Here is a 23290-nt window from a genome sequence, read left to right as displayed (position 1 = left end):
ATACTATTGAATATTTATACCTCAGTATGTTCAGCTGTAGTATTCTTGTATCAACTTACAGGGTTTTAAATTTAAAAAAATTTAATCGATAGTGTTTTAAGTAGTCTACCTTGTTTTCAGTGAAGATTGTTAGTTAACACACAGAAACTGAATTCCAATCTAGTTTACAGAATGCTTCCTCTACTTCCTGACTTCTCCTAAATTCAGAAATGAAGTACATATGATGAAACAGAGTATTTATAAACATACATTATTTCCATACTCAACTGAGCATGAACTAAACTTACTTTCCTGCTGTTTTCTCTATCTCCTTTTCAGAAACCCACATCTTTTCTGCTTTTCCTGTCTGCCCGGTTGTTTTTGGCATCGTTCATATCATGGTCACATTTATATTCCAGTATTTGCACGATTTATTTTCTTGTTTTAACTACATCAGAATTTCTGCTTTGTAGTGAGCATATAACCATTCATATTCATAGAAAGTAAAGTTCTAATAATTTGTATAGCAAGCATACAAGGTCATGGTGGTACTTGATGTACAGAAATTTATAGTTGGCTCTCCATATGCACAGATTATGCATCCATGAATTCAACCATCCACAACTTAAAAATATTTTCCCCCAAAACTGGAAAAAGCAATTTTATTTTGCCATTTTATATAGGGGACCCCATTTTATTACACCTTTGTCTATAATGGGACTTGAGCATTCCTAGATACTGGCAGACATACTGTGTTCTGGAACCAAACTCCAGCACACAGAAAAACCCCATTGCATTCCTAACCAGGACCTATTCCCCCATTAGAGTTGAAGTAACATGTTGTATGAAAGAAGGGACAGGGCTGGAAAAGTGGCAGTTTCACCTTTGTAGTAACTTTGTTACACATCACTTTACCTCTTGATGTTCTCATCCTGGTGCTGAATGGGAGTACAGAAAACCATGGTGTGCTGACATCAGGATACAATCAGTGTTTTACTAGTGAACACAAAGTGGAGAAGAACTCTTCCAAGGAGATTTTATTTTTATTAACATCCTCACATTTCTCATACAGTATTTTTACACCCTTGTACTGTTAAGATAAGCACTGTTGTACACCAGAGCAGGAACACCTCTGACTTTAAGCAGCACACCAGCTTGGTAAAATCAGCAAGCGGTTTATTGTAGAATATATGTAGGCAAAGCAGTAAAAAAAAATTGCAAAATAGTAAAGGTCCAAAATCCAAAATAGTCCATGAGCTTCAAAGGGAAACAAGATCCATGAGTACATAGAAATCCTTGAAACAAGGAACTTGAAACCAAGAAACAAAACTGCAGGAAAATCCCATAGGCAAAACTTAGGATTGGCAAAAGCTTGGTACATGAAACTCAGAACCCTTGAAAGCAAGACCATGATAAAATAAAAACATTGACTCGACTGAGGCAACTCTCTCCCATGAATCATTATAAACCTTTTCCAGATCCCAAAACTGAAAAGAAAGCATTTCTCTTGACTTTCCCACCAGATAACTGTTTGCTATCTTTCTTCTTCTGTAGACCAAATGATCACTTCAGTCTCTGTAAGTTCTGCCTCTGAGTGCTACCAGACAGCCATATAACCCAGAAGATAAAGGCAGAAAATGCCACAAGATCAGCTTTGAGCTGAGATATCTGAGTCCACACTGCCATATATTCCAGTTCAAAGCAGAAAATGTGGGATTTTATTCAGGTATGTGGAAGGGGTCCCAGTTTACTAAAACTTTGCTTTTTGTCCAAGGTTTCACTGTCCTCTCCCTCATTAACTTCTGCACCTAGCAAATCAATCTCAGCATCATCTTCAGATAGTTGCTCTGAGAAAAGCGGTGAAAGGTCTCTCCCAGGAATGTGGCCTGGTGAATCTTCCTGAGGCAGCTCAAGCCTTTCTTTTGAACTTAACTCAGCACTTAACTCAGGCCCAAGCAAACCTTCATCCCTAAGCCCATCATCAGGAACATCATCCCCATAACCATCAGGAATATCAACATGAACATAAGACACAATCACAGGCTGATATACAACAAGAACCAGTAAAATGTATTGTTAGACTAGGGCTCTGGAAAACTCCTCTTTCAGCCATGGAAACCCACTGGATAACATTGGGTAAGCCATAGCTTTCAGCCACAGACGAATGCAGGAGTAAACCTCCTCTCAATAAATCTTTCAAAGAAAACCCTATAAGAAGTCACTAGAAACTGGAGTCAACTTAATAATATATAACAACTGTAAGCATCCATTGTGTTTGAGCAGATGTCCCCTGATCTGTACCAGGATTGAATTCATTCTCCAGCACAAAATTATTTAAACCTGTGTGTACGTGCCTATACATGTGTATTTGTGTTTGTTCTTTCTTTGTGGGGTGTAATACTCACAAACCAGCTTACAATAACTAAATACAATAAAGACCAGATTTTCTTTCAACATTTGATTATTCTGGTTAACAGTTTTCTTTCAAAGACAGAAAGAAAAAGAAGAATCGTTAAGCACAAAAGACTACTGGCTCAGCATATTGCCAAATGTCAAATATTTCTGTTTTCCATGTTATTTCTCTATGGATTGGATTACCTACCATCACTCAGTTGTGCTATCAATCATGACTTCTAGAGTAAAACACAACTGAAGTCAATAGCATTGCTTTGACTTCCCTAATGGTTGGAAAATTCCAACCATGTTTTGGAATCATAGAATCAAAGAGTTGGAAGAGACCTCATGGGCCATCCAGTCCAACCCCCTGCCAAGAAGCAGGAATATTGCATTCAAATCACCCCTGACAAATGGCCATCCAGCCTCTGCTTAAAAGCTTCCAAAGAAGGAGCCTCCACCACACTCCGGGGCAGAGAGTTCCACTGCTGAATGGCTCTCACAGTCAGGAAGTTCTTCCTAATGTTCAGATGGAATCTCCTCTCTTGTAGTTTGAAGCCATTGTTCCACGTCCTAGTCTCCAAGGAAGCAGAAAACAAGCTTGCTCCCTCCTCCCTGTGGCTTCCTCTCACATATTTATACATGGCTATCATATCTCCTCTCAGCCTTCTCGTTTTAAAACAATTCTTAGTATATGGGAAACAAAGACGTTGTAGCAGAGATAGTTTTATATACCATTCACAGAATGGAGAGAAAGATCCACACACAAAAGATACATCAAAAGTAAGGATGCTACCATTATTTCATTCTAGGATGCACACACAAAAAAAACTCACACCCTAATAGCAACAACAAAAATGAAGATTAAAAAACAATTATGACATTTCGTCTGCTTTTCAAAACAAAGACATTTTGGATGGGTCTTTTATCACAACATAATCCTACCTGATTCACTGAATTTTAGTGTTTTCGGACAATGTCATGGGTGTCTCATAAACTCAAGAAATAAAGAAGGAGAGTTTTATCCAACCTTCTGCCCATCCACTTCTGCCCAGTGCTAAGAAGGTTATGAATGAAAATTTAATTTCTTCAGTATTTTATAGTCAATGTTTGCAACCGAGGAATGAAAATGACTGGGGTCAAGGGTTATTTCTTCAGTCCCCACCCCACCCATCCCTATGCATTTCTGACATTTCTTATAGCAGCTATTTTTTCAGGCTTTATCTAAACGAAAATGCACTTACTTTTTAAAATGACTTGTGACTGGTTTGGGCTTGTTCCTACTATAATAATACATCAGCTTGATTAAACAAAGTTGACATCCAAGGCTAAGAGTGCTGCTTGCAAGTTATTACAAATCATTAATCATTTCATTTCTTTTGTTTTCTCAAAGCTCTGTCTATAAATAGGCAGTCTGCTGGTTTAAATCCAGGTAGTTGGCTTGATATACAACTGATAAGGAACAAAAAGGGGATGATAACCAACCAGCTGTGGTTGACAAATACACGGACAATAGCTATCTAGATACAGGCTGTTTAATAATATCCATTTATAACCGCAATTGACACCACAAATTGATTGACGTTTCCTCCTCCGTAATCAATTCAGTTTCATCAATAAATATTTTATAAATGAGACAGAAAGGAGTAAATCACCACTTAGACAGGGTGAAGAAAGGTAAAACAATACCAGTGCCATATCAAAGGCATATAAGCTGTTTCCAACCTCATCTATTTGAATTTTGCACATATGAAACCCAGCAACACCACTTCCAGAGAAGAGAAAGGTAGTTTAATTCTCTCACCAATTTTAAACATGAAATAACTCCTGTTCTGTTGTTGATGGTGATGATTCCACTTTTTCCCTATGATTGAGAATAAATCATTTTTCTTTGGATAAAATAAATTAAAATAAGTTAAAAATGAGTTTTGGTGGACTCCAAATAGGGCCTGGACAGAGAAGGATAGTTCATTTTATTGGGGAGGGGGGAGTTGAAGGAGGAAACCCATTTTCCATATTTTCTCTGATTATTTCTCCCCTCCCCCATTTTTCCCCATATTATAAACAAATTGTTTCCACAAGGAGGACATGGGTGGGGGGAATAACAGGAAAACAGGGAAAATGGTTTAACTCCTTCAACCCCTTCCCCCAGTAAAATGGACCATCCTTTTCTGTCTAGCGCTCCCAGTGGCCTCCGCCCTGATAATGTTCAATACCAAAAGAAGAAATGGAAATTTACCCTGTATTCATTAGATTGTTACCGATATTAGGTGGTTAAAAGATTTTGACACCTGTTTGCAAGCTGTGTGCCACCTTTCCTGGCTCCCATGTTTGTGCAGAGCCAGATAGGAATGCTGCTTTCAGTTTGAAAAATAGAGCAAGGGGTAATTCTTCTGGATCCCTTGGTTGGCCAACCAATCAGAGTCCAGGTTAGCTCAATGAGAAGGTGGTTTATTCTGCGGAAATCTGAAAATGGAAGCTATCTCTCTGATTTTGCTAAGAAATATAAAATTGTTCAATTGTTTGGCCCATCTTTGTTCTGGTGGCAAGCTGATTAGCACAGAATTTAGGTTTTCCCCAGAGTGCCATATGTTAAATATGGGGGGATGGGTAGATTTCCCACTTTTGTGGAGATCTTGCACCCCCTAACCCCAGGGAAAGTTTCGTGCCTGTACACACTTTGTCACCACTTTAACAGTCATTACTGTTTCCTGTGTCATTCTGGAGTTTGGTGAGATCTAGACCTTACTGGTTGAGAACTCTAAATGTCTTTCAGTAAACTACAAATCCCAGGATTCCATAGGATAAAACCATGTCAGTTAAAGCAGAATCATCATGTTTTAACTATGTACTGTGAACAGACTCATCTGACTAACAACCTCATCACATCCTAGGATGGAGCCCACCGGAGCCCATCACATGATGCAGGGCTACTTCCTGCAGGGCTCCATGCATGCTGCATCTTGGCAACATGCTAAATGCCAGTCTTGAAAACATGGGTGACTACCTGTGTTCTCATAGGACAAGTTGGAAACAGCACAGGAGCAAGCCAGGGCCAGATTTTGGCATGGGATAGTTGTTGAACATGGCACCTACCCACCCCAACTATATAACTTCTTATAGTTGGTATTCACCAAGGACATCATAACAAAAAGAAATGAAATTATATGATTCGCCACACTGCCCCACATATGTCCCTGCTCTCCCCTGGCTTAAGGACCTCAATGTGATGAGATCATTAGTTGGAATTATGAGAATGTCCTTCTTTAGAAGATGTAACTAAACAGGATGACAAGGGAAGAAGGGTGATAAGGTTGATGATACTGACTTTAATTTCTTCACTTTGGGGGCCTTAGGTTCAGCATTTAGAGCTCACATTGTGCTCACCTGTAGTTCATTTTCAAATATACGTGTTTTAGAAATGAAGAGATAAGTGGGGTGGGTTGGATAGAATGACAAGTTTCACTCTCCGTCATACATGTTTTGACCTAAATGCAAACAGAGGGAGCCCTATACAAGTATTGCTGGTGGGGGTGGGTTGTCTCTGTAGAGACATTCAGTCAATGCCCCCCTTCTACATGCATCTACTGAACACAATTCATAAATTGAGGTTGGCTTGCAATTCAAAGAACTGTGGACATTTGGCACTGAAGATTCATCGCATCATATTTGCATGAGCAATTTTTTAAAATTAGAAAGAACTGGCACTGGTTTATGAATAACTAAGTTATGTGCTTTGAGAAATTGTTCTGAAAGGTTAATTATGGGTCTGGCCTGAACAGGCTAAAAAAAATCGGAAGCATGTGGAAGGCATCAAGTTCACAATTTTTAACATGAGCAGCACTAACAGACCTTTCCTATTGCCAGGCACAACCCCTGTAATTCTACAAATTAGGCCAAGCCCTTGGGAATGGTGTGTCTGCAGCTGCTGAGCAGATGTGAGGATGAAAAATGAGGCAGATTCATCCAAATAAAACTGGATGGTTTTGCAGTTAATAAAATTACCACTAATCTGGTGCTAAATGACTAGAGTCCCATAAAAAAGACTATGTGTTTCTTCTTAAAGGAGAAAAAACACATAGAGAGGTTAAAAGGTAAAAGCAGTGGTTCATGGGAATCCCATTTCAAGAGGAAAGTAATTGCTATTGTCTCACTAATGACACAGATGGAGACTCAGGACTTCATCAGATGGAGCCGGGGAAAATTGTCTTCTTTGCGTGCTGAATCTTCTTCTTTGCATGAGATTCTGTCTTTAAAGAAGATGAAGGCTTTACTTACACACTAAGTAAACACACTAAGGACCTCTTCACACATCCCCCCCCCCCGTACCGTTTTGCAGTCTTCAGCAAAATGGCAGGCGTACGAGGTGCCTTGCGGCACCCTAATCCCCCACCCTTCTTCCCCTATCAGACAGGGGAAACAGGACAAGGTGTGTTGGCACCCTGGCCCTGTTCCCATCAGAGGGGAGAAAGGGTGGCAACGAGTGTTGCCTCATTGCCCTTTCCCCCATCAGATGGGGGAAAGGGCAAAAAAAAGCAGGTAGCTCTGTTGGAGCTATCCAAAACACACCTTACCTTTAGTCATGGCCAAGGAAGTATCTTGCAATGCTTCCTCGGGACTTTGAGCATCAATGGGGCAGGGCCTGCTGAGTGTCATGTGATGACAATCAGCAGCCCCCCTCCCCAAAGTGCTGCAAAGTTACAAGTCCCAGTGTGATGAGGTGGTAGGTAGCACTTCACCAAAATTCACAAAAGATTGCTATCAAATAATATTATCTGGAAATGCAGAGGGCTAAATTATGTCTCATAAGAAATTATGATATTTCTTCTTTGTGGGGAAAGATACTTGGAGCTGGAGGGGGAGGTTGGTCCTGAACAAATTAAAGTCCCTCTTTTGTCTGTGCTTTTGTCTTTGAAATGTGTCTTGCTGGTATTTTGAGTTTGATTTTATCTCATGTTGTTTTTTATTTTTTTAGACCTAGCCACCTTATCCTTTCAATCTATAAATTGTAACCATACATAATCTATAAGTGTTGCAGTGACTGTATCTTATTTTCAGTGCATTCGCATAGAGTATCCACTTATGAATGCTAAAGACAGCAGGCAATGCTCAGCCTGTGCTGTGTCATAGTCTACCAATGACAAGGTACAGTTTGAACTAGAAATGTAGCAGACCCTTTTGCCCAATTGGGCCCTCAGCCAAAGCTTGGCTTGCAACCGGTGAGCGAGCGCAGGCAGGAATCAAGAGGACGGACAACGTGGTTCATCCAAAAGAAAAGCAGTTTACTGAATTTCAAGCAGCTGCAAGAGGTCTCTTCCAAACGCAACGAGGCGTCTCTAAGGAAGCGACCCCCTCTAGTGGGCTAAACCCCTTATATACAGTTTGGAGAAACGAAAGTTTTCATTTCCCTGAAATCAGGTGTTTTCCGGGAAATCACATGGTTCCCTATAGGGGCTGCACTCTGCACTCAACTTTTGCACACGGGACCCGCACTCAACCTTTGCACACGGGACCCCCCCCCCCCTCACCTTCCTTATTTGGTAATACATTCGCCTTATTCTCATTTTCACAACAATAAGGCTGCCTCATAATAGCATATTGCCTGTCAGTTATATCCTTATTTAAGGAGTCAGAGGGAGAGTAGAGACAATGGTGCCCATCCCCTTAGCCTTCATTAGTTGGTGGCATAGTAAATGTAGGCAGAGGAGAGCCTTAGACAAGGATTCAGGTCATGACCTTTGGTATGAGAACAAAGGTGCTATAAACATTTCTCTATGACCATCTGCTAAAGATCAGATGGCCCAGCTGTCACATCCTGCCAAGAGCCAGTTTTATGACTAGGCCTGGACTGTTATAAACAGCCATGGCCAATCTGAAATTTGGTTTGTATGTTCTTCAGTTCAGAATCTCAGAGATGTGGAGAAGGAATAGGATCTGCTGTTGCTGCAGTTGTTGTTTGCCTTTCATGTTGTTTCTGAACTATGGAGAGCCTAAGGTAAACCTATCAGAGGGCTTTCTGTGTAAGATTTGTTTAGAAGAGGGTTGTCATTCCCCCAGTGCATTTAATGGTTAAATGAAGATTTGAACCATGGTCTCCAGAGTTGTAGTCTGATGCTCAAACCACTACTCCATGCTGGCTCAGTCTGTGAGCTAGAAAAAATACAGTCGTACTAGCTGTATAGCCACAAAGCAATGAATCTGTAATTTCCAATATGTTTTAAAGTATCACATATCTTAATCTGAGAGTGCTTGTAGAATCTCTGCAAGCCTTTGAAAAGTTATTCTGCCTTAACAGATAAACATTTGAGAAATATAATGAAGATTGAAGTTTCTGGAATTGGTGAGCAGTTCCAGCTGCCTCACTTGCTGTAAAGCAATTTCCTTTCCTCTCTTGAGAAAATATCCGTAATGCATTGGGAGTTAAAGATGCTGTTTTGTCTGTGCAGCTGGTCCTGTTGCTATTTCCTTTAGCATTTTTCCACAGCTGTTGGGACTGTTGTATGGTTTCCAGCTGGGAGCCGGAACCTGAAGAGTAGGTGCTGCTCCTTTCCTCAGACAAGGGCTGGTGAGTGGCCATGCATTCTGTTTCGTCATAAATTCCCATCTTGCATCCATTCATTGTCTTAAGACAATGTGCTGACGATCCCGTGTGCTGACGATCGTGCCATTACTGCTCAAGCAGGGAGCTTTGAGATGGTAGAACAGAAGCTCTCCGAAGCTCTAGGTGCTCTTACTGCCTATTACAGGGAAAACCATCTGATCCCTAATCCATCTAAAACACAGACATGCGCCTTTCACCTTAAGAACAGACAAGCATCCCGAGCTCTGAGGATTACCTGGGAAGGAATCCCACTGGAGCATTGCAGCGCACCCAAATACCTGGGAGTCACTTTGGACCGTGCTCTGACCTACAAGAAGCACTGCCTGAACATCAAACAAAAAGTGGGCGCTAGAAACAACATCATACGAAAGCTGACTGGCACAACCTGGGGATCACAACCAGACACAGTGAAGACATCTGCCCTTGCACTATGCTACTCTGCTGCTGAGTATGCATGCCCAGTGTGGAACACATCTCATCACACTAAAACAGTGGATGTGGCTCTTAATGAGACATGCCGCATTATCACGGGGTGTCTGCGACCCACACCACTGGAGAAATTACACTGCTTAGCCGGTATTGCACCACCTGACATCCGCCGGGAAGTAGCAGCCAATAGTGAAAGGACCAAGGCAGAGACATCTCCAGCTCATCCCCTGTTTGGGTATCAGCCAGCACGTCAACGACTTAAATCAAGACATAGTTTTCTTAGAACTACAGAGACACTCGCTGGAACACCCCAGCAAGCGAGAGTCCAAAAGTGGCAGGCCCAAACCCAGCACCTCAATTCATGGGTGATACCAGATGAGAGACTCCCCCCTGGGCACTCAGAAGACTGGGCGACTTGGAAGGCGCTGAACAGATTGCGCTCTGGCACCACGAGATGCAGAGCCAATCTTAAGAAATGGGGCTACAGGGTGGAATCCTTGGCATGCGAGTGCGGAGAAGAACAAACCACTGACCACCTGCTGCAATGCACCCTGAGCCCTGCCACATGCACGATGGAGGACCTTCTTGCGGCAACCCCAGAGGCACTCCAAGTGGCCAGATACTGGTCAAAGAACATTTAACCAAATACCAAATTTACAAAATCTGTGTGGTTTTTTTTTCTTTTTTTTTCTTTTTCATTTTAATCTCTGTGTTTGTTTTGCTCTGTTAGAATTGTAAAACAGTGGTTGCTGATGACACGATAAATAAATTGTCTTAAGAGCTGTAACACATTGTTGTGATTTGTGTTCCATTGCAGCAATGTAAGAAAAATTCTTTTGTATTTTTTTTTCAGAACTGAGCTGTGGCTGATTTTTTAAAACTTAACATGGAATCACATGCTCCCCAACATTTCACAGAAGAAAATTAGGACCCTTGTGGACAAGATGGCAAAAGATATTAATGAGGAAGAACAAGCTACAAGAAACTACAGGAGTTTGCTTTTGTCTGAGCCCACTGAAAAGGACCGGATTCCCTTCCCTTTTGTTCTCCCTTCTGCTGAATTAATTGTGTGCAAATAGTTTTTAACTTAATTTGCAGGAACCGAAAGGAACCAAAAGGGGAAAAGCAGGAGCACGACAGAAAAATTGTGACATTTTACAAGAAAAAGTGGATGACAAAGAGAATGTACACTGGAATGTATGCAATTTGACACTATTTTAACTGTCATGGCTCAATGCTATGGAATCCTGGAAGTTATAGTTTGATGAAGCACCAACACTCTTTGTCAGAGAAAGCTAAGCACAACTCCCAGGATTCCATATCATGAAGCCATGAATGCAGTTTCATTAATGTGGTATCAAACTGCATTCATTCTATGGTGTAGATGCAACCTAGGCCTGTCCCTGCCAAATTTGGGCAGTTGGAAGATATGAAATTGTAGATCCAGTCTTTCTCCTATGCAAGGCCAACATTATGGTTCAACTGGTGTGAAGGCCCCTCACAGTCCAGGTGCCCAGTACTGGGCACCTGGAGAAAGGCTTGCTGCGGGTGGGTTGCTGCGAGTTTTCCGGGCTGAACGGCCATGTTCCAGAAGCATTCTTTCCTAATGTTTCACCCACATCTATGGCAGGCATCCTCAGAGATTTGTGAGCTCTGTTGGAAACTAGGCAAGTGAGGTTTATATATCTGTGGAATGTTCAGGGTGAGAGATAGGACAGGAAATAAAGAAGAACGCACAAACAACAGGCGAATTCCTGACATGAAACTATCAGGGCTAGCTAACACCTCCCAACAAAGGATTCCCCCAGGCAGAAATCAACCAGTCTTTGAAGTTGCAAGGCCATTAAATGCTAATCAAGGTGGCCAATTGAAACATTCACACTTGCCTCAACTAGACAAGAATGCTTCCCACTACCCTGGACATGCCACAGATATATAAACCCCACTTGCCTAGTTACCAATATACCTCACAACTTCTGAGGATGCCTGCCATAGATGTGGTCGAAACATCAGGAGAGAATGCTTCTGGAACATACAGCCCAGAAAACTCACCGAAACCTAGTGATTCCAGCCATGAAAGTCTTCAACAACAGAAAGGCTACAGTTTTCTTCTGCTCCTTATCTGCCAATTCTTGACATCTCCCATTGTTGCAGACCCTTATTTATAAATGAAATATTCCTTAAAAGGAATTGCATGTTGTAATGAATGCAATAAGAAACACATTTTATCCAGAAAAGCACAAAGTGAATTCACTTTGCACTATTGAGTCACATGATTTCCAGAAATGACACATATTGCTGTCTCAAGCTGTATGTTTTTCATTCTGCTGCTGGAGGACTGCTTTCAGTTGAAAAGTGATCTTTATTACACAAGAGATTTTAGGAAATAAAATCAACTGCTATCCAAACATATATCTGATTTTCAATTCCAACGTCATAGGCTTGGCATTTTGAAAAAGAAAAGAATTTTCTGTTTCTAAAAATTTATGACAGAAACAATATAACTGGATTTAAAAAAAAAAAAAGCTTTAAGAAATGGCTTCCAAAGAAGACAAAAGGGTAATGTGAAGACAAAGGGGTAATAAAGTAGGCAGTTATGAGTCTCTTGAGACATAAGATCTTGGAGATGACTCACCTTATGAAATAACAAGTTCTCTGGTTTAGCTTCCACTGTGGCAATTCATCTTGCAACTAAAGTGTATAGATCTGCAATAGTGTTTTCCCCTTCTAATCAACACCCTATTTAAATCTGCACAAAATTTAAGGTTTTAGTTTTGGACTCTAGGATTGCCCCTTGGTTGGGACAACTGGACTATGTCTTATTATCTTTAACATCATCAATGGATGTTCCAGATCCTAGAAAGAGAACTTTTTCTTGGTGGCCAGCACCTTTCAGCCAATCAAGTAAGATAGATTTGTACTGGTTTAGGGATTGACTCAATCTGTTAGTGAGCAAAACTCTTGCAATAGTCCAAACCTAGTTGTTGTGCTATGAAATGTTAGCATAAGGTTTGTAGATGAATCAGGGCAGCATCACCAACCTGCGGCCCTCCAAGGGTGTTGCATTACAACTCCAAGAATTTCCTATGGTCCTGCTGGCTGGAGGTGTTGGAGGTGAATCTAATGCAACACTTCTAGAGCCCAATAGATTGGGGAATGATGAGCTGTTACATGAGTGAGCTACTTTTGGGGATCCAGAGACATGTTTGCCTTTTCCTAGACCTTAATAGATTGCAGCCCCCCTTAATAACTCTCCCCAGGGAGAAAATGTTCTCAATGTAGAAAACTGAACTGACAGGAGTCTCTGAGGCAGCCCACTTCTCTTTTAAATGTACTTTCCCCATCACCAGCTTCATTTAGTCTAGGAAAGGCCTCTTTAGAAACAGGAAGTAACTATTTATAATGAAGAACAAACCCATTTGGGACAGGGAGAAAATTGTGGAAACTAGAATTGACTGTTGGTGGTGATTATAATTTGCCAATTAACTATAATTCCTTCACCAAGCTTGTTTTAGCCCAGAAAAGGCATTTCTGGTCACTTTCTGTTTTGTTTTTGTTATTGTTGGGTTGTTTCCTGTCCTTAAACAGCTTGCCTTGAATTATATGTACCATACACCTGATTTAGCTGGGTTTTACCCAGATTTTAAGAATTAAACAAGCCTGCCTCCAATTAAATGAGAAATTGCTCCCCCAGAGTCTTCTAAGAATATAATTTCTCACCCTGGGAACTGATTTCGTTAATGAATTAGTGGAGGGCCTGATGGGCATATCGGTTAACACCTAACTAAAATGACTGTGCCCTTTATGTCCAACAAGAAGGCTTCCAGGCTAGGTCTCAGGCTACCAGCTGAATTTCAGGGAAGTTCTATGTTTCTCTTGATCTCTGGACAGAGCAGTACTGGGATGGATGAGGCTTTATTTTTGTATATGACAAGCCCAGGTACTCGGAGATGCCCAGGTTAGGCCATTTATGGTGCTATTTATTAGAAATAGCCATTGCTTGTTTTGGATTGTACTGTATAATTAATCCTGTTGGAAAATGAGTAAGGATTTGGGTAAACTATAACTCCCATCATCTGCTGTCATTGCCCCATAAACTCTGCCAGTATTTAAAGTTGGTCATGATGGGTATGTGTGCCAAGTTTGGTCCAGATCCATCATTGGTGGGGTTCACAGTGGTCTCTGGATGTGGGTGAACTGCAGCTCCCAACATCAAGGATCCATCCCACCCCCACCCCCAGTGACTCTGGAAGTGGTAACCACCTTGGAAATAACCCACATAGATACATACATATTCACACACAAACATACAAATATATTTTCACTTTTATTATAGACTAGTTTAGGTACCTGGTGATGCCCAGGTTAGGTAATTTGTAATGCTATTTATTAGAAAAAGTCAGTCTTTGCTTTTGTTTTTTATGAATGCACCCATCAGAAAATGTGTAAAGATGTGAGTGAACTACAACTTCCAACATCGTATGTATGCCACTTATAGTCCAAATGCATAGTTGGTTGGGTTTACAGTGTTCTTTGATTGAGGGTGAACTACAATTTCCAGATTTGTGGGTCAACCATCCCCATACCCCAACAGTATTCAAAGTTGGCCATGTTGTGTATGTGTGCCAAGTTTGATCCAGATCCATCATTGGTTGGGGTCACAGTGTTCTTTGAGAGTGAACAATTCCTAAAATTGGGTGTCAGTCCATCCCCTGTCCCCCGCATCACCACTAGTATTCCAATTTTGCCATATTTGATCCAGATCCATCGGTGGTTAGGTTCACAGTGTTCTTAAAGTGGGTCACGGGGGCTTGGTGTGCAAGTTTGGTGCAGATCCATTGTCGGCTGGGTTCAGAGTCATCTCTGGATGTTGGTGAACAATGGCTCCCCAATTCCAGGGTCAATCCAGTGATGCCCAGGTTAAATTTTTGGTAATTTGAAACACTGTTTATTTCTAAGAGTCATTGTTTTGGGATGATATAAATGTGGTCCCGTTAAGAAAATGTATAAGAATGTAGGTGGACTACAATCCACATCATGCCAGGTTAATTCCCCTCAATCCTCTCCAGTATTTTCTGTTGGTCATGGGGGTTCTGTGTGCCATGGTGGATGTGGCTGCAAAGATCCAACTAGTCCATACTTCAGGAAATAAAGCCCAACTGCTCGTTGGAGGGAAGGATATTAGAGGCAAAGATGAAGTATTTTGGCCACATCATGAGAAGACAGGAAAGCTTAGAGAAGACAATTATGCTGGGGAAAATGAAAGGAAAAAGGAAGAGGGGCCAACCAAGGGCAAGATGGATGGATGGGGTACGGTGTCATCTGTACGCGGATGATGTCCAAATCTGTCACTCCTTTCCACCTGCTACTAAGGAGGCTGTCCAGGTCCTGAACCGGTGCTTGGCCGCTGTGACGGTCTGGATGAGGGCGAACAAATTGAAATTGAATCCAGACAAGACAGAGGTACTCCTGGTCAGTCGCAAGGCCGAACAGGGCATAGGGTTACAGCCGCACTCCCCCTGAAGACGAGGGTTCGCAGCTTGGGTGTGACCCTGGACTCATCGCTGAGCCTGGAACCCCAGGTTTCGGCGGTCACCAGGGGAGCATTTGCACAGCTAAAGCTTGTGCGCCAGCTGCGCCCGTACCTTGGGAAGTCTGACTTGGCCACGGTAGTCCACGCTCTGGTTACATCCCGTTTAGACTACTGCAACGCTCTCTACGTGGGGTTGCCTTTGAAGACAGCTCGGAAGCTCCAACTAGTCCAACGCTCGGCAGCCATGATTTTAACAGGAGCGGAGCGCAGGGAGCATACAACCCCCCTGTTGCGCCAACTCCACTGGCTACCGATCTGCTACCGGACTGAATTCAAAGTGCTGGCGTTGGCCTTTAAAGCCCTAAACGGTTCGGGCCCAAGCTACCTATCCGACCGCATCTCTGCCTATGAACCCACCAGGACTTTGAGATCTTCCAGGGAGACCCTGCTCTCGATCCCGCCTGCTTCTCAAGCTCGGCTGGCGGGGACGAGAGATAGGGCCTTCTCAGTGGTGGCTCCTCGGCTGTGGAACGCCCTTCCTACGGACATTAGACTAGCACCATCTCTAATGGTATTCCGCAAAAAAGTGAAGACCTGGCTGTTTGAGCAGGCATTCCAATAATTAGTGCAATGATTGGTTAATGAACACTGGAATGGAACAATGGATGACGAATCTGGAACATGTTTTTGATGACGAAGCAACAGTGAATGGGTATTGTAGTAACTGTTTATTAATTGTGTAATGTGTTAGGTTGTTAACTGTTTCTATACTGTAGCACTGAATTTTTGCTGTTCGTATTTGTTGTGAACTGCTGTGAGTCGCCTTCGGGCTGAGAACAGCGGTATATAAGTAAGGTAAATAAATAAATAAATAAATAAAGGTATCCTTGAAGTGACTGGCTTGACCTTGAAGGAACTGGGGGTGGTGACGGCTGACAGGAAGCTCTGGCGTGGGCTGGTCCATGAGGTCACGAAGAGTCGGAAGCGACTGAACGAATGAACAACACATCATCATCCATTTCTGCTGGCACCGAGGTTCACTGGCTCAATGTGAATGTGTTTGTACACATGTTGGACTTGTTGTTGTTGTTCATTCGTTCAGTCGTCTCCGACTCTTCGTGACCTCATGGACCAGCCCACGCCAGAGCTCCCTGTCGGCCGTTACCACCCCCAACTCCCTCAAGGTCAGTCCAGTCACTTCAAGGATGCCATCCATCCATCTTGCCCTTGGTCGGCCCCTCTTCCTTTTGCCTTCCACTTTCCCCAGCATAATTGTCTTCTCTAGGCTTTCCTGTCTCCTCATGATGTGGCCAAAGTACTTCAACTTTGTTTCTAGTATCTTTCCCTCCAGTGAGCAGTCGGGCTTTATTTCCTATGTTGGACTTATGCAAAACCAAAAAACAAAGGAGATGAAAGTAAAGATAGATGGCAAGGAATGAACTTGGACTCCTCACGCCTTTGAACCATAGCAGAAAGTAGTCTGCAATGCATAAGCCTTCTTGTTATATAACCCCTGGCAAGAGTGACATAGGCTCCTGGGGTAAGAAAATCCTACCCGGAAAGGTTTGCAAGAAGCCTTTTGCAAGCCCTAGCAGTAACAGTGTAGGGCCTGGGAAAAGGCCTTGCATTTCACGTATGCTGTGGCAAAGCCATGCCAGATGCATGCCTTTCTGGTGAAATAAGGATGCAATTCAATCACTTTCTATACATTACTATCTGAAGTATATAGCCCTATCTCTAAAACTAATAATCCTGAAGGTACCAAGTTATCTCTGGTTAGTATTTGGATGGGTGATCACTAATGAATACGACGTGTTGTAGGCTATATTTCAGAGCCACCACCCACCCCCTCTCTCATTTTCCCTTGTCTAAGAAAGCCCTATAAAATCCACAGTCCCCATAAATTGACAGGCAACTTGAAGCTGCATACATACACCCCTTGGATAGCTCCTTTAAACATTCAAATTGTATATTGGAACAAATTCATCACCAGTACCATGGAAGCCGCCATCCTCCTCTGTAGTAGACCATTAAGTGGCTCCTGAAATCCTAGGAACTTGAAATTACCTAGTGTTTGACTAATTCTGGACATGGATGATAATGATCCAATATAGTGAATCCAATAGAAACAACATTGTGAATCCAATAGATTCCCATAAACAATTTCACTTAAGGAGTAAATGGAACATTCACATTTGATCAAAACCAGATGTATCTAATACTACTTAGCAGAGTAAAGCTAAGCATAATGCTACTTCCTGTTATATTTATTCACTACTAGGCATATGCACCACTTATGGGCTTTTCTTTATTGTAGAAATGGTACAACTCTAAATTTGCTCGTATGCACCCCTAAAGTGGAATACTAGAGAAAATTATGAGATGAAAGTTTCTTCTTTTCACAGAGCTTCCAAAGGACCTCGCACAAATGCAAGCCTTTTCTGTCAGCTGTTGAGCTCAGCTTCCAGCTAACTCTAATCAAAACTGTTCTGCCTCGTTTCCTCTCTCACTGGAAGCGATGTGTATCTCCATTTCCTATTGGAAGCTGGTGCTATGCAGTGCTAAAACAGCTGTTGCCGTCCCTTTGCTGGGGTCTGTATTCTGCGGATAGCCAGGCAAAGGCGTTATATAATGTGTTGCGCAGAAATTTCCCTTGAACAAATGTGAGACAGTTTCATTACTTATTAGCTTGCAAATTATGACACATGGCTCATGGGAAATTCATGCACAGCTGGGACCTATGGCATTGTATGCGATTCAGTTACAAGACATGATCGGGTGGTTAACTCAGACCCTAGAGACCATCTCAGTAACAGCGTGTGGCTCCTGTCGTACGCAGGAATATTGGGTTGGAAGGAACATTTTTCTTACGTCTGCTGTCATGCATTCTGGGACACAGAGAGTGACTCTTGGCTTCAACCTGGTCACCACACCCCATTTCTATTTCCTCCCCACAGGAACCACAGTAACTAGGCTGGCCCCAGTCTGACTATGACTCCATCACATATGGTGCAGCTGTTCCAGCCATTGCATAGTTGGCCACCACAGCACAAAGACTTGTGCTGAAGGTCACATGAAAGATGTTGTTTTTTTCAGCACATCCTTTTGCAATTCCCAAACTTGATATCGTAGAGGAGCACATTGTTCCTTGAAGAATAGCAGCTTTTTCAATATCTAACAAGAATATAAGAAGGAATTAAGTGGTGATGTACTGGAATTTCTTTGTTAGATAGGCAGAGTGATGTAGATTTACAATAGTTATGGCTGAGGATTTGTTTTTCTCTCCACATTCTCTTCCTGGAATAAATAATTTTTGAGCTACACACTGACAAATGGCAATAACTTATTGCCAGGGTCAGAGCAACTGCTGGTATGTTGTTTGTTTTTAATCTAAAGTGTTCCCCATCTTTTCCAATTACCTCAGTGGAAGGGGGTATGACGACAAAATAATTATGTCCCTTAAATGCTAGCGTGCAATGTTCCAGAGCCTGGTTATATTGGCTTGCTGAGAAAGCAGTAGATGTTTGCCTAGCAATTTTGTATGTTGCCTATATTTATCCAGGATACTGAATTAACTAAGGCTTGTGCTAACTATGGAAAAAAATGACATGGGTGTTGGCTGTAGGTGACCAGCAGTTTTTGGAAAACAGGATATACTCAGGTTGCTCCAGAAAGGGAATGAACAAGTTCTCCTTCTATTCAAAGGTTTGCTGGTTTTTCATGGACCTCCAAGTTCACTTGCCGAGAGTTAGTCGGCCTCCAAACTGAGTTTATAAAGACGTGTTTGTTTCATTTTTATATTCCTGGTTAATGAGGAAAGATTGAGCTCAAAATGTGGTCCTGAAAAAATAAATCTGAAGTTGATGCTAGCGCCTAAGGACAAAGGATCTACCTCTTTGCCATGTTTCTAAGATCTAGTTGAGATGTCATGGCAACTTAGGGTTGTCAGATCTCAGGGTCTGGCTCTGACAATCTGGTTTTTCTGAGATGTCTCCAGGTGCAAATCCTCCAATGTTGGTGTTCTCTGCTCTAGGCAAGAGGAAAGGGCCTTGTGTATATCTCCAGAGTAGAGCAGCAACCTACTACAGTTTGCAAGCCTTCATTGATTGGTTGCTGTAACATGCAGGGGTGTCTATCCATTTACAAAGGGTGTCTATGCATTGACAGTATGACCCCTATACCCATAAAGGATACATTCCAGGACTTTGCATGGATACCCTATACTACAGATAATCATTGTTGTTGTTCATTCGTTCAGTCGTCTCCGACTCTTCGTGACCTCATGGACCAGCCCACGCCAGAGCTCCCTGTCAGCCGTCACCACCCCCAGCTCCTTCAAGGTCAGTCCAGTCACTTCAAGGATGCCATCTGTGAAGATCCCTTACCTTGCCAGCCGGGGTGGCAGGGCCTAGGAGAGACAGGCTAGGTAGTTTCAGCTTAGAAGGCCTGGCAGGGAGCGGCAGGAGCCATTTTGGTTGAGGGAAAGGCTCCAGTTCAGAGAGGGGGAGTGGCCTAGGCCTGGGCCAGCCTTGAAACAGCCAGGATTGGTTTGTAAAAGGGGGCGGAGTTAGACTGTTGGAGGGAAAGTAAGAAGCTGCTTTTAGTCAGTGGAGTTCAGTTCTGGTTGTTGTTAGAGACAGAGCAGGGTTAGAGAAGCTATTAGGAGTTCCTGATTAGAATAGGCAGTTTGCCTGAAGTTTGCACAGTGAAGTAGGCTGTGGCAGACTGGTTACAGCTATTTTAGAGAAGAAATAGCTGGGTTTTGTTTAGGAACTGTAACAAAGATAGAACCATTCTCTCATGCAACCGTTACGCTTTTAAGAACAAGAACACTTTAATTGTAACAGCCAAGCTTATGAAACCGCATTCTCTTCATTCTGTAACTTTTATTCAATAAACCTTTCTTGTTATTTTTAAAACTTAAGCCTGAGTCAAGTGCCATTTGTGGATTTAGTCCCTTTTCTTTTAAAATCAACCTCATCTGTTTTCCTACAAAGAAGCCCTTTTAATAGACCGTACTTGGTGGTGTTTTAAACAACCTTTTAACATCTTAAATAGCTAGAGGGTTCCTGTTCATTTATTCTTATGGTGGCAGCGAAGGATTAAATAAAGGGACATCCCCTCAAGTGTTATCTAAGTGCCAGAGTGGTGTGAATTCCTTATTAAAGGAGGGACAGTTGGTGGGATCTGTTTGCCCCCTGTCCAGCTATTGTTTGGCCATAAAGCCTGCCTTTATAATTAGGGGTAGATGGTGGGATTGATCGTATTGCCATCTGACCGGTTATTATAATTGCTGGGGCAGCGGTGGGATTGTGTGACCCCCTTGCCCAAAATAGCATAAAGGAGCCTTTATACCATCCATCCATCTTGCCCTTGGTCGCCCCCTCTTCCTTATCATAAGGAAGAGGAGCCGACCTATAATCATAAACACTTTTAAAAGGAAAGATTTCCTACCCAATAATACCATAGTCATGCTCAAGAACCTAGAAAAATGCCTATATTATATTATTATTTTGTCTGAGTTAATAAATTAAATCGCAGATACCAGTCCTCCTTCCCTCTGACACCAAACCTCATTCTGTGCTCTACTCTGTATTGACCTTCTAGCTAGAAGTTAATAGGCTAAATTAAATGATCCTGATCTCATCTACTGTAAGAACAGTCCCTTTAGCTGTGACAAAAAGGCAAATATGCTGTGTGCGTGTGTGTATGTATTCAAATCACAAATCCCAGCATGTATTCAAATCACAACCTGCAAGAACTTTTGTTGGCTTTAATGCATAGCAGTTAATCACTGGGGACCTCATCAGAAAGGCCCATGGACACATTGCCGCAAATCCATGGGGTCCTGGTGGGGTGTGTGGAGAACTCATTGCTCCATGCTCTGCATCACTCGCTTTACCTTTACCCACATCCGAGAGGAAGCATCGTCGCCTGGCTTCCCCCATTTCTCCTAAGGCAACACAGGAAGCCTCCCGTGTTGCCGCTGTGGCAGCATACACCGTTTGCTCTCCTCTTTCGGCATGGAGCCCGGACAGAAGCACACATGCAAAATATAATGGACTCCATGTCAAAAGTGGAGAGTGAGTGGTATATAAGGGGTAAATCAGCTCATCTGATGAGGTCGTTGGTCTCAGATTTTGGCCTGCAAACTTCTGGATCTGGAATGATGCTAAACTTGCAACCCTATGGTTGTGGTTTCACATGCACATTGCAGGCAGATTGTTTTTTGAAGACGTATCCACATGTGAATGTGCATGTACTTTATCCATGGATTCATATGCACATTTGGCATCTTGTTTCATTTGCACAGCATTCAGCAAAATATTACACAACACAATTAACATATAAATTGACATAAAAAGATATCTAATAAACAAACCTGATATAGGATCTCAGCCTATAACTATTATAGAGATACAAAGTCAGCACACCAGTCCCTATGCCCACAATTAATACTCATCAATCCATTGGCTACAGAAGAGACTGAGGGAAAATGAAAGATGTGATCAGTTGGATGGCCAGCACTAACACATTTTGTGCTTTTGAACAGGAATAGTGAGAGCCTAGAATTTTAGTGGTAGAATCTTAAAAAGTGGTCCACATTGTTTTAAAATGCCCACTTGATGGAGGGACAATTGCAAGGAGCTTCAAATTGAAAGTCCACTCTAGAAATCACCATTTTCCCTCAGATAGAAATATTAAATTGGAGACCAGAGTACTGTAATACTTGGGGTGGTGGACACACAAATTCACCACTTTGACACAGAAACATACTTTGCTGCCATTTCTCAGCCTTCTCACTCTACAGAGTTCCTTTGCCATTGACAGATAATGTACTTTCTGATTCTCATTGGTAATGGATCTTATCCCCTGAAAGATATTTGGATAACATTTTTTGAAAGTGCAGGGGTGAGGGAGGCCAGGTTTTTTGTATACTTGAGCTGCTCAAACTATAGCATAATATGAGCACAATAAAATGAAATCGCTACTTCTGCATCCTGCTTTCCCCAAGAGGCTTGCACATTCTTTGTAGCCTTGTCTGAGTGAGACAATGAGGAACAGATTTGTTCCTTCCAATTAAGTTCGACGTTTCCCTTCTGTCAGTGGGTTGCATCCAAGAGGCCTGGCCCTTTGTGGACAATAGCTCATTTACTCCTGAGCCCCTGCAGAGGTCTGCTAGCAGCGCATAACAAAATATTTCCTCTGCACTCTTCCTGGACTTTTTAAACTCCAGGTGACCCACAATGAAATCTGTTTTAATGGGGCCCTAGTTAAACAAGTCAACTGAGCCTTTGTTTAACCAGGCAGCAGAATGCAGAAGGTTTTGGGGTGTTTTTTTTTTTAAAAAAAGAAACACACACACATATATTGTTTCCTCCTTAGAGTTCAGAGTCAAATGTTATCCTTCTTAGGCCACTGGAGAGAGGAAGTAATTTTTTATCACCTCTAATCTGCACTTAAAATGAGAACTGGCCAAATATTACTCCACTGGAATGGCCGGCATCCAGTCGATAATATGTGGCACAGCACTAGTGAAATAAAATACTTTAAGGCCTGCTAATGTCAATGGAAGAGATAGCTTAACACTCATATCAGAGGGATCTCAAATGTATACAAATACATTATCGGATAACGATAAAAATTTAGTTTCCTGCTTGGATGAACTTGGATGAAGGAAGCCAAGAGCTTCAGGGAGACCACCATGGTTTGTTAGAAGAATTTCCTGCATCCCTGAGCTACTGCCATATTACACCAACATTTAAAATGAATTTGCTTTGGCAAACGGACCAAGAAAATGTAAGCGAAGCCAAAGACCTCACAACCTCTGATGATGCCTGCCGTAGATGTGAGCGAAACTTCAGGAGAGAATGCTTCTGGAACATGGCTATATAGCCTGGAAAACTCACAACAACCCAGTGATTCCGACCATGAATGCCTTTGACAATACAATGAAGCCAAAGAATTTCAGCAAAATTATAAAATTGCTTGGGTTAGAGTGGTGAGGATGAACCTGTTTGTACCAGCAGCAAGTGAGAAGTCACATGTGTATATGACCTAGAAAAGACTTAACACTATGGATAAACATTCATAGCACCTGATATCCTCAAAAACAATTCAGGATTTTATTGCTAAACTGCTGAATCCTATTACTTTGTGCACACCCCCCCCCCTCGTGTTTTTTTCAAGATACAATGCTGGAGACAAAATGGAAAGCAAAAGCAGTATTGTTGTTGTAGCTTTTAATTCTGATGGATACCTTTTACTCCTGAAACACATTTTGATGTGTTTGGGCAGAAGAGATAGTTAGTCATGCTATAGTTGCTTCCACGTTCTTCTGCTCAGTAGCTCTG

The 23290-nt window shown here is 42.1% G+C and overlaps 1 long non-coding RNA gene across 1 annotated transcript in view; it reads left to right on the top strand.

The window, feature by feature from the left end:
* Positions 1-11023, top strand: part of LOC137095811 (uncharacterized) — a 49843-nt gene extending 38820 nt beyond the window's left edge. Inside the window, exon 4 of the long non-coding RNA XR_010908937.1 lies at positions 10257-11023. This is a non-coding gene — a long non-coding RNA (uncharacterized lncRNA). The remainder of the gene's footprint in view (positions 1-10256) is intronic.
* Positions 11024-23290: the final 12267 nt, after the last annotated feature.

This window comes from Anolis sagrei, chromosome 1 (assembly GCF_037176765.1).
Source record: "Anolis sagrei isolate rAnoSag1 chromosome 1, rAnoSag1.mat, whole genome shotgun sequence".
Lineage (NCBI taxonomy): Eukaryota > Metazoa > Chordata > Lepidosauria > Squamata > Dactyloidae > Anolis > Anolis sagrei.
The sequence above is the reverse complement of the archived record's forward strand: the minus strand, read 5'-3'. Positions and strand labels throughout refer to the sequence as shown.